At 36.1% G+C, this 12,577-nt stretch overlaps 1 long non-coding RNA gene across 1 annotated transcript; it reads right to left on the minus strand.

The window, feature by feature from the left end:
- Nucleotides 1–885: 885 nt before the first annotated feature.
- Nucleotides 886–10,139, minus strand: LOC123385426. The gene is made up of 2 exons (XR_006597895.1): nucleotides 7,970–10,139; nucleotides 886–4,143 (listed from the first exon to the last, which is right to left on the minus strand). It is a non-coding gene; the product is annotated as an uncharacterized LOC123385426 (long non-coding RNA).
- Between the last annotated feature and the right edge of the window lie 2,438 nt (nucleotides 10,140–12,577).

Raw genomic sequence — 12,577 nt, forward strand, 5'->3', positions numbered from 1 at the left:
GTACAGTTAGCCACAATCTGGAACAACCAGTCCCACTACCACAGCAGGGCGAAGACCCCCACTGAGCACAGTCCAGGAGAGGTCAGCAGGCTGCATATCAGAGACCCAGAGTGGAGCCCAGTGGCATGAGAATGAGGAATGACTTCCTGGTGGCACATGGGGAGGTGACATTATTTTTTGAGTGCATAAGAGGAAAGTGAGCATTTCAGAGAAACAGTTGAGGAAGACTAGATGTGAAAGTCTAAATTTAGAGCAATAATAGTCTGGGGGATTGGAAAATCTTCAAACATATACTAAAAGACCTGACCAGGAAGCTCCACTTCTGACAAGTGTGGAACAAAGAAACATCATGAAGGAAGAGAAGAAGCAAGTCACAGTCAAATCCCTCAGCCAGAGCTATCTATGCAGTTGGTTAAGTGCCCTACTTGGAAGATCGAAAGTTAGTGTCTGTGTATAATTTGATGGATAAGAATTTTGCTTTAAAAATCTTTTTTAGACAATTGTGAATAGTTCCCTTCTAGCATTCCTCACAGTCCTTATTGAAGAGGGCAGCTGTGATATAGAAAAATAACATCCTATTATGACTACCTTTGCTAAAATAGCCTCTCTTTCTGCAGGCTTATCTGACCCAGACCTCAGAATCTCCTGGACTAAGAACAACTCAGGCCATTGTGATTTAGAAGTATCCTGGTGCTAGAGAAGACACCAAGATGGCCAGGAGACAATGGCAGCATTAGAAGGCCCTAGTTGAACAGAATATATAATTTCATTTAACAGCTGCGGAAGCTCATTAACTACGCTGGCATGAATGATTCTTTACAACTACAAAAAGAAAGAAAAACAGCAGCCTATTTACAGATGCAGGGAGAGCCATCCCTTGTTTTCTAGCTTTCAAGGGAAACAAAACATTTCTGCATAATAACTTTATCCTATAATTCAACACGATTTAAAAGTGTAGCTTGCCATAAGCTTAAAGAGATATTTTTGTGCCACATATTCAAAACTTCCACAATATTCCAGCAGTTTCTGACTGCATGGCTTCCTGGTTCCCCATGACCTGCGAAGGGGGCCAATCAGGCAGCAATCTGGCCAGCCCAGGCACCTTCCTGGCATGCACGCTCCCTGCGCTCAAACATCGCTCTCCCTTGTACTTCCTCACGTCCTCAACTTGAGGAAAGTATACCTCAAATGCTTTCCACAATCCATCATCACTTCTTATTTTTTATTTTAGGTTCTCTGCCACTTACTAAATGACCCTGAGCAAATCACTTTGTCTGTGCTTTAGTTTTTTTATCTATAAAATTATGATAGCACCCGCCTTCATGGGGCTTTTGTGAGGACTAAACTGTGAGTTAATACAAAGCATCTAGAACAATGCCTGGCAATAGCACACCCTCAATAAATGTCAGCCAGTACTTCGCTATTATTACCACTACTTAGGACACGATGCACCGCTATTACTAATGTCACGTGTATTTCACCAACTCCACCTAAGTAAAAATTGCTTGAGGGGAGAGTAGAGGTGCATATTAGTACCCTTTCATGCCCTCCTCCTTCTTCCTCCCCTGCTCCTACCTCAGATACATACACAAACAGGAGGAATGTTGCTGATACTTTCTTGGGCTCAGCTGAAGGTTCACGATGGCATGGCATTGTCTTTATCCCATTTGGACAAACTCCCTCATGGCTGTTTTTCCTCCTAAGAGTAAGTGGTAAGGTATGCTCTGGGATGGGTCCCTATTTTTCTCTTTCATCATCTCAGACACTCTCTGTTACTCAAGAGCTCTCATAAATAGAACTGCTTGATATGAGTGCTCTAGGCTAAAGGAATGTGAAATAAATGATTCCCCAGTGTAGCCTGGTTCATTTGTATTCCATACTGGGGCCGAAGATGATGCTCTACTTGGTGACATTATTGTTTGTTTTTTTCTTTTAGCATGTATTTCCTGTGAGATCTTTTCAGTAAGGGGCAGCTAATCTCAGGTAGAATTTACATAATCTTGGGTTTCTGGTCCACATGACATTATCTCATCCCACTCTTATTAGCAATCACAGGAATCAAGTCCTTTTCAACTTTGTATCCTTAAGCCCCTAACATTCATGATTATTTATACAAATAAGTATTCAATATTTATTGAAGCAAGCAGTTATATTAGCCACATTCTGATAGGGTCGGTCATGATTGAGGTCCTATCATTTAGTTAAACTGAATCCAAAATTCAGAGAACTTTTCACAGTAACAAGTACTAATCTGATGCTTATCAGTAAAATTCAAACTCATCAAGATGGCCTACAAGGCCCTACAATGTCTGTCCTTTATTTACTTCTCTGACCTTATCTTACTCACTCCAAACCAGAATACTTTATAATTTTTGCCTGATCCAACTTCTGTTCCTTTGCACTTACTGTTTGTTCCCTCTGCTTGAAATACATCTCCCCTCAGAATCTCACAAGATGAACTGCTTCTTATGATTCCTATCTCAGGACAAAGAAGGAGCCCATGGCCTGAAGAGAAAGGAATGACTTCCCCTGAAGAAATGACATGAAGTATGATACCTAAAGTAGGAGTGTGCATGCACATATGTGTGTGTGGCTGTATGTGTTTTGGGGTACACGTGAGGAAAAAAAGAGTATTCAATCTATGCAGAGGCAAGAGCTGAGGCAAAGGCTTGGAATGCAAAGGAATAGAGCAAGGTTGTTTGCAGAACTCCGATGTGGCTTCAGCTTTAAAAGCTGGGGACAGCAGAAGATGGGGCATGAGCCGAATCATAAAGACCTCCTTCAGAAGAGGATCCAAAAGAGGGGCAGTACAGCATTTATGCACAGTAGCCCTTACGTAATACCTTAATTTAAGATACAGATTAATCGCTCTTCATAAGAAAAAAATCCTTCTGTTTTCATGGGTATTCTCCTATTCTTCCCTAACTTAAAAATAATTAGTAGTGTTAAGTGTGAGTCAACCCTAGGAGTTTTATACTTTTTCAGGAAAAGTGAGCTACCTCATCCAAGATTCAGGGCATGGACTGCTCATCGGCCTCCTGGGAGCTTGTTTTCTAACCCTTAACATAACCATAACTTTTCCTACTACTAGTCCTGGTGTTAACTCAGGTGAGAAACTGAAAGCGATTTTAAACCTTGTTTTAATTAGCTATTAGCATATCATATACACTCACACACACTGAATTTGTAACAACCACCTGAATGGATTCTTCTCTATACAATATATATATATATATATATACATATATATATATATATATATATACACACACACATACACACACATACATATATATAGTAAATTGCTATTATGTTAATTTAATAGATTTAATAGATTAGATTAAATTGATTAGCCTTACATTTTTAGAATTTCTAATAATTCATGATGATTCATTTTAACTACTCAGAGATTTAGGAATAAGTTTCAAGAAATCAAGAGAATCAGCCCCAAAACTATAGGAAGATTAGATGATTGGTTCAAGATACAGCTGAACATTATTCTTCCCATGAACAGTGTGCAAATTTCCTAATTTCTTATTCAATGCTTGACTGTCAGAACTTATTTTAAGCAAAATACATATTTACTTGGGTAAGAGAGTAGAATGAAAATTAGAAAAAGAAAACTATATATCTTATATGGCCATGAAAGCTACTGAAAGCATATGAAAAAGAATAAATGTTTCAAAATTAGATTTTCCAGATGGGCATTCCATAGTTGAAAGATTGTAATTCCAAAAATAATTTTAATCTAACATAACAAAGAGTAAGAAATTGAGCAAAATAATTTCCTTAATAGGCACTTGGAAAGATGTATTATGTATAAAACATCAATCCTCTAAGCTGAATATTTGAATTTATAACTTTTACCAATTCTCGCACTCATTTCAACATACTTAACACTCAGTGCAAATAAATCATTTAAGCAGGACAATAGTTTCTATTCATTAACATCACACATCCTGCAAATAAATGTATTTCTACTGTGGGAATCTTGACTGCAAGTACTACTCTTTTATGGCATGAGACATTTATTTACATACATTTTCCTTCACTGGTATGTATCATCAACATTTATTCTTTGCAAGAGTTTAACTCCTTAGCTGAAAAACACCAAATCCAAAATTCAGAAATGTAGTTCAGTCTCTGCAAAGAAGCATATTGAGAATAACAAGCTTATGACACATTACCACATTGCATAACATTTTATATTTTCCAACACTCTTTCCAGTAAGGTACCTCATCTGTGAGATCTCATGGTGTCATTTTTTAAATGAGAGCTGTGGAGAGATTCTGATTTTGCTCAGTTGTTAAGGTACCTGAAGGAGTTCATTCATTAATTTCTCTAACCATGCAGGGCACTGAAGCCTTTGGGGACAGTAAGTTCACATTTAGTGTTTACGCTGAATGAATCCCCATTCTACTTTGTTTTAATTTGCATTAAAAAGCCTCTACTCTCAAAGTACTGCATCATTAAGTTTATATAATAATTAGATATACAAATTAGGAAAGGCAGATTAAGTATCACTTGGCAACATTAACTTGCCCACCACCTTCCCCACACTGAAGATTTAAGAAGTGTGTATTAGTGAGAGATACTTGTTCGTGCGTAACAACTGAAGAAGCCTGTTAAGAATACTTAATTCACTGACTACTATTTCTAATAATAAGCACATTCAGAGGATGAGATTTTTTTCTTCATTTTATTTACTGGATTTTTGCCATTAAGAAGAGTAAAAATGAAGGGGAAAAACAATAATCATAAAAAACCCAATCTCGTAAATGATTTAATAGCTTGGTCAGTGCACACAAACAACTACAGCATATACTATCAACCATATTTTCTATAACTAGAGTATTTATTCTGACATAGTACCATATGAAGAAAGTTTTCTCCATTACTGTAGTGAGACTGCTAAAACAGTTCACTAAGAACCATCTTTAAGAATTCAGTAAGTCATTTTAAATATTAAGAAAAATAACTTCCAGTTGCACTCTGATACAGAAAAACAACTGGTATCTTTACATTATAATTTTTAAGCCACCACAAATGACACCACTCAAGAAAGATATTTCCGCTCCACACCCCAACCATAATATTTAGCTACAGTTTTAAAGAAAACAAGGCAATTGTGATAGCATGTGTTTGGGCAAGGATATGTTTCACAGGTATAGCTACTAAGACTATATTCTTATGTAGCTTCCTTTGCCCTCATTGTCCTCACCCCTGGTTTTAGTTATTCTTTAACAGAGGAAAGATTTTACACATGTGTAATATTATGGGTAGCATCACTACAAAATGGAGTCCAGGTTCAAATTAGAGTTTTATGGTCAGGGAAAATTAGTATCATTTAAATGAGTCACCAGTGCCACTTTTGGACCTCTTACACTTCCTATAGAAATCTCCCTTTTAATGATGTACCCATTTTTATTTTCGCAAATCACAAACAAAAATTAAACATGCAATAGTTATGATGATTACTCAGTGTGGTGCTATTTTTTGTTTTACATTATAAACTTTACAGCAACAGTCATGTTATATTTATCTAGCACACATTTTAACAATGTTTTATTCTCAGTAACCGACCTATGGTGGCCCATTTCAAGAGTTTTATGTCCTAATCATACATGATATGTTACTATGCTGATATGAACATAAAATTTTAAAAATTTTTATAAAGAAGGAAAACCACATGAAAGCAATTAGCAACAGTTTCTAATTTATGCTAAATATTAATTTATCCTACTTAAGTGCAAATAACTGTCTATGTAGTTGTAGATATCTAACACTGTAAATTTTTAAAGTTGGATATTTTTGTGAAATAAAAAAATTGCATCCAGATCTTATTCCAAATATAAACAGGATACTTTTGAATTATTTTAAAATAGCATTTTAGATTTTTCCTAGTGAAATATGGGGCCTGAGACATAAAATATTACAGATATTAATTTCAAAACTATCCAGCATATTTTCTGGAGATTTATATTTCTTTAAGAGTATTTGAGAAAGTTGTGATTTTTACAAACTAAAATATTCTAACATGTAATCACTTAAATGAGGCAAATAACTAAATAGGTGGGAAATGGAAAATTTAGAGGGCAATGAGGCAAGGTCAGGGATATGAAATAACATAGGAGGAGAATCTAAAGAAAGTGAAGGTCAAAGAACTAGGAAAAGTTTACTCATTTCTCCAAACCTATCATAATTTACCTAGGAAATGTGGTTAAGTTCCCCGGGACACAGCTGAGTTACCTGCTCTCAGTGTTTTAAGCTTACCTATTAAAAAACCAGCCACATTCTTAATTCCAGACCTCAGGGCCTAGCAGATGGAAAGCCTTCATCCCTCCCAGTGACAGCCTACTAACCTCTCATGGCCCAGCATGACTAATTGAGGTTTTCACTTGATGGCTTTATGTATGAGAGAAATTTAAAGGCACTTCTATACATGCTCCTTCCATCTCAGCTAATGAGAATGTTCAACTGTAGCCTGGACAAAATTTAAATAGTGGTCACACTGTTTCAGTATCACCTCTTACTGACATCATCAGTGAGTATTACATAGGAAACAATAACTATAAATTCTACATTAATGACAACAATGCATGTTTAGAAAATACAGTGTTTTAGAGGACAAAGGATGCCATTTTCATCTCCTTTTATGTATCTCATTTCTACTATTTAAGTGTCTCATATTTTAAAAAATCTGCCATAAGACATAGATTTACAAAAAATACAAGGTGTTGGATCCTTCACAGAGGTCCATAACAGGATTCTTTCAAAAGTATTAGGATGCCTTCATACAGTTAGGGTAGCATTTGATGCATGTATCACTTCTAAGAGATATGTGCTATTACATAAAACAAAGTAGATTTTTCAAAGATTGGTTTATCTTAGGTACTTTTTTAAACTGAAAACTACTTTATTACTTAAAGACTGAACCTATGAGGAAATAAGTTTAATTAATAATGTGAAAGTGAATTAACTCTGGGCTTTGCTTTTTTCTGTTTTCAAATAATTTAGGTTTCATTCATAGAAATGTTTGTGAATGGCTCTAAAAAACACGTATTTTGAAATTACATCTAAACAGCAGGACAAATCACTGTTTAGAGTGATTTGTGAACTATTGCCCTAGTACACTTTTTTTTTTAGAGCAGAAATACTATAAAACATTTCCTCACTTCTCTCAGGAATACTTTGTCTCTTTTCTTTTCTTTCCCTTTCTTTTTTGATATTGCAAATTCAATACACAGAGCACCTCTCCTCCTGCCCCGCTGAAGTCCTCTGAAGATGCAAAGAGATAGTTTAAAAGTCATTTAATTCATACCATTTTCACCCAAGCTCTGTAAAAATGAATCAAAAAGAAAGCAAGGTATTCAGTTTTAGTTAACAAGATAATTGCTCCTTGAAGTCTGAGGCAGTAGGCAGCTGCAAACATCCGACTGAAAGCCCATCTGTGGCTTCACAGCTTCCAGTCGAGGATGTTTACAGTCGCTCACTGTCAAGAGGGATATACCTTCTTTCTGTTTTGTTAACCTGCATACTGGTTCCTAGCAGGTGTTTCTAAGATGCACAAGAAGTAATTGTGTATGTTACTCAACTCTCATTCCAATGCAGAAATATTCTAGAAAATGTCTCAATATTAAAACAAAAAGCTTCATGTCTGTTAATCATCTACCAAGTTCCTGTAGGATTTTGTGACAGACTAAGAAAATATATGCAAATTGCTTTCATCCATTATTGTTAGCTAAGAAATAAACAAGGCAGAATTACTTAATAGGGCTCCAATTCGTATTATGCAATTTAAAATCCCTCTTTGAGTGAAAATGACCAAACAGAGAAATTAAATTGTGTTAACAACATAAAGTACACATTAACATTAAATACTACACTTAAGTGAACTTAGACTCTCAGTGAAAATATAAAAGGTCTATTTCAAACATTATAAATTCTGATTAAAAAAAAGAGACTTACGTGCTTTTATATACCACTCTTGCTCTGAAATCTGCTCCCAGAGACAACTTGTATAGTCAGCTGGTTTTTGAAAGAGTATGCAACAATCAGAAGAAAAGCAGAAAGTAATAATGAGGTCTATAACAGGCATAGATCAGTTTGTGGATCAAAGTTTCCCACTGGAAAAACACAGAACCTATCACTCGCAACAGAGTGACGCACATTAACTCCAAATTTGAATGTTTTGAATTCCACTCCCATTCTCTTATGAAAATAAATGAGGAAAACTGAAGGTTAAACTCTATCGGTCACTACTCTCCTGAAGGAATTCGAAACGCTTCCTAGTCTAGTGAAAGATTAAGTTAATACAGAACAGTGGGTGTGCCTTTCCCTGAGATTTTTTAGAAGAAGTTACCATAAGATTCTCAGGTTGCAAAAGTGTTAGTAGTTTGGGACACCAAACCCAAAACCAAAACAAAATCCACACAAACAGTGTCATGTTTACTGAAACTAACAAATGTGAAGAGCTCCATAAATTACTTTCTCAAAGCAAAGGGTAACTCTATCCCATTAAGGTTAAGAAAGTTAATCTTTGAGGCAGCAGGTGAAAACAAGCTGAATTATGTTGAGCCCTTTTTCTTTATTAACTAAGGACTTTGAACTATTAAAACTTCCTAGGGAACCACGTTTTCTCAATGGGTCAAGTCACATAGGGGAACAAAGCAAACTTTATCAGTGCTGTGCAATTCTACATTCCTGAAATTCTTAGTACTTGGCATTCACATATACCATCGCTGACTGGAGCTCTAGTCAGTTCACCAAACTCAGCTATAGCTACCAACCTTGTGAACTTCTCACCAAGACACTCACTTCTTTTAAGTCAGTCACAAATACTAACCGTACTCTGGCACCATACTCTGTACTCTGTAATTAAAACAGATAAATACCAAGTCTTTACACCCTGTGAAGACATTGTATAACAGTAACTGTGTACCAAAAGAAAATATTTTTACTTCATAAATTTTTCTCAAAGTGACAGAGCCCGTACTTCTCTTGGAATTTTACCACTTTTAAATAATTTTAACCTACAAACTAAAAATGGTGACTAGTACATATTAGGCAAATAACCTCAAATAACAATTCAATGAACATGTTAAACAGATATTAAACCTTAGCACAACTTTGAAAATCCAGCCTTTTGCTCAGAACTCTTATGAATAAATACAAAAAATCCTCCAGAGCATGGAAGACAATAAAATTTCAGTTACAAGTGTACATAAATGGAAGGGTATTTAACAAGCATCAACACAGTATATTTCACTGCCTGTATACATAGACTTCCTTTTTAGCAAGACACTAGCTAGATGAAATCTACATGGAAGGTAAAGTGGATTTATTCCAACAAGATACTGAACAATTTTGCCAAGTTTAAGTGAGATCCAATGTTAAACTCTTTGCTTGTTTTCTGGTAATTGAACAGTATTGGTTCCATTAGAACAGCAATTTTCAAAATGAGAAGCTGGCAATGGAATTATCAGGATAGCTTCTTCTAACACCACATACCTGCACTACCTCTTGCCCCATCCGTTTTGCAATTGTTATTCAGAAGGGGAAGGTCTGAGTGTGTGTATTTTGCAAAAGCTATCAAATGATTTTGCCGTATTTTCTTGGCAGAGAACTACTAACCTAGAAAGATGTAACTAAATAAATTTGCTTGAGACAAAAAACTCTTGTCACTATTTGAGAAATAATACCAGTAAATCCAATTAAAAAGTCATGAATTAAACACAAATATGGCAGAATAAGACTCAATTGTGTCCAATACATGAGATCCTACATACTATCTTTTATAACACTGGAAATGTTCACAGAAAACAACTTAGTTCAAAACGACAGGAATGCTGGATGCTCTAGCCCCAGTAGATAAGGTTCCTAAGAGTCTCCACACCCAAAAGTGCAATTCTGCATGTCTATATCCTAGTCAGTTTTTATAGTGTTCCTCATATTAGTTTTAACTCTTTGAAGGATTAAGTCCTCCTGGTGGTGGATAGTTTAGGACTGGTCCCAGTTAAAAGTTTAAAATTTTTTCTTCCCTATGACCCAGCAATTGCACTACAAGGTATTTATTCAAAGGATACAAAAATGCTGATTTGGAGGGGCACATGCACTCCAATGTTTATAGCAGCACTATGGACAATCGCCAAAGTATGGAAAGAGCCCAAATGTCCATCAACTGACAAATAAAGAAGATGTGGTACATACACACAATGGAATATTACTCAGCTATCAAAAAGAATAAATCTTGCCATTTGCAACAACGTGGGTGGAATTAGTGTATTATGTATGCTAAACGAAATTAGAGAAAGACAAATATGATTTCACTCATGTGGAATTTAAGGAACAAAACAGATGAATGTAGGGGAAGGGAAGTAAAAATGAGAGAAAAACAGAGAGGTGGACTAACCATAAGAGACACTTACATATAAAGAACAAACTGTGGGTTGATGGCAGGGCGTTGGGTGGGGGATGGGCTAAATGGGGAATGGGCATTAAGGAGTGCATTTGGGTGTTATATGCACTGGGTGTTATATGTAAGCACAGGGTGTTATATGTAAGTGACGAATCACTAAGTTTCAGTCCTGAAACCATTACTACACAGTATGTTAACTAACTTGGATTTGAATTAAAAAAATAAATTTTTTTTCTTAGCTACCCTAAACCATTCAGTCTTGAGCCCTCTTATTGATTCTATAATCACACATTTTCCTAAGCTGTGGACAACTTAGAACAGCTTAAAATATTATAGCCACTCAAGCTCCATTACCTCCTTCTGCTAATACACACAATTCTCTGGATTTTAACATATCAGAGTTTTTAAATTAAATGGCCTACATTTGAATGGTGAGGTTTTAGGCACTTATCAGCAGGTGGTGGGAGTATCACTGCTTTACTGGTCAACTTATTTATATATACTAGGACTCTCCCTTGGCCATGGAAATGCAAAGGGACATATAGGTGAGGCTTTTCCCTCTGGTTCCACGTATCTCCTCTGTGTCCATCTAACCTCCACCTGCTCTAGCCTCTGAAGGTTTACAGCGGCACCCAAGGAATGGGTGCTTCATGCCACCATAGGGCCTGGAGTCCAGGTTGTGCTCTGCATCCTTCCACGTACCATCTCTCTGGAGGCCAAAGTCCCAGGCAACTGTGTCAACAGTATTGGAATTTGGCCTCTATCCTTTCCTTCAGAAAACCCACCTACAGACAAAAAACACAAGTAGTTTCTGTTTCCTTTCATAGAAAGCATACATAGAAGTGATCTGAAATGGAAGTAAAATAAATGTACAACTTTTGTACAAAATTGTCCCTTCGAAATTCATCTTCACTTTCTTCTATTTATACTTAGTAGTCCACACTGTTGTTAGCCTCATTCAGTCTTCTAATTATTATATATATATATATTTTTTTTTAATTTTAGAGAGAGAAAGAGTGCATGAGTCAGGGAGAGGGGCAGAGGGAGAGAGAGAGAATCCCAAGCATACTCCACCCTCAGAGCAGAGACCGATGTGGGGCTTGATTGCACAACCCCAGGATCAAGACCTGAGTCAAAAGAAGAGTGGGATGCTTACCTGACTGAGCCACCCAAGCACCCTAAATCTCATTTTATTTCTTGCTAATGACAATGATGTTGAACTTTTCCTTGCTTTTTTTGGTAATTAATAGAAATATAGACCTACCCACTCATTGCCTGTTGAAAATGGATGGAGGCTGTAGGAATTTACTGGGAACATTTTTCCATGGATTGTGCATACATGCAAGATTGAGAAACTCAAATTCTAGGAAGAAAAGCAGTATCTTGGATAGTATAGGGCTTACAGTTACAAAGAATAAAATCTCTTCTACTCTAGATATTAATGTAAGTATTTTTGGTTCAATTAACAATCTCTAATAAAATGGTAGTGAGAAATAGAGAATTAAGCTTAATAAACTGTATGTACCAAGTTTATAGCCTTAACTTTAATACATCATTTTTGTTGTATGCCAAGCAATGTTTATGCATGATCTCATTTTATCCCTGCCATGGTATGATGAAACATTTACTATCATCATCACACAGATGGGAACACTAGGATTGGAGAGCTGGAATCATACACTCACTTTCCTATTCTGATATTTTGCCTATTGTAAGCTCTTCTAAATCATTTGTGCAGTTGGGGAAGGTGTTAGTTTGAATAAATATGAGACAGTGAAAATTCAATAAAAATTGTGTTTGCACTGTAAATTGGGCATAAAAATTAATGAAAAAAATACTTTAAGAGTAGAAACAAATATCTAGATCTTTCGGTGATAAAACAATTCATTCACTCATTCACCAACATGTATTTATTCATTTGCCAAAATCTCCTTTAAAATAATACTGATTTACAGTTTAGGCCAGGGTTCTCCAGTCAGGAACTCTTCCAGTTTATCAGTTTTTTTGGTTATTATTACCTTACTCTTCCATCTGCCCCAGCCTCTCTCCTACTCTGGCTGGCTTTCTCACTAGGGAGGGGGATTCCAGAGGGTCAGGGCGTCCTAGCCTTCAGGCTAATAAGGGACTTTCCATCCAACTCCTCCCATCCCCTCTCCTTC

The sequence above is a fragment of the Felis catus genome, chromosome B2, assembly GCF_018350175.1.
Source record: "Felis catus isolate Fca126 chromosome B2, F.catus_Fca126_mat1.0, whole genome shotgun sequence".
Lineage (NCBI taxonomy): Eukaryota > Metazoa > Chordata > Mammalia > Carnivora > Felidae > Felis > Felis catus.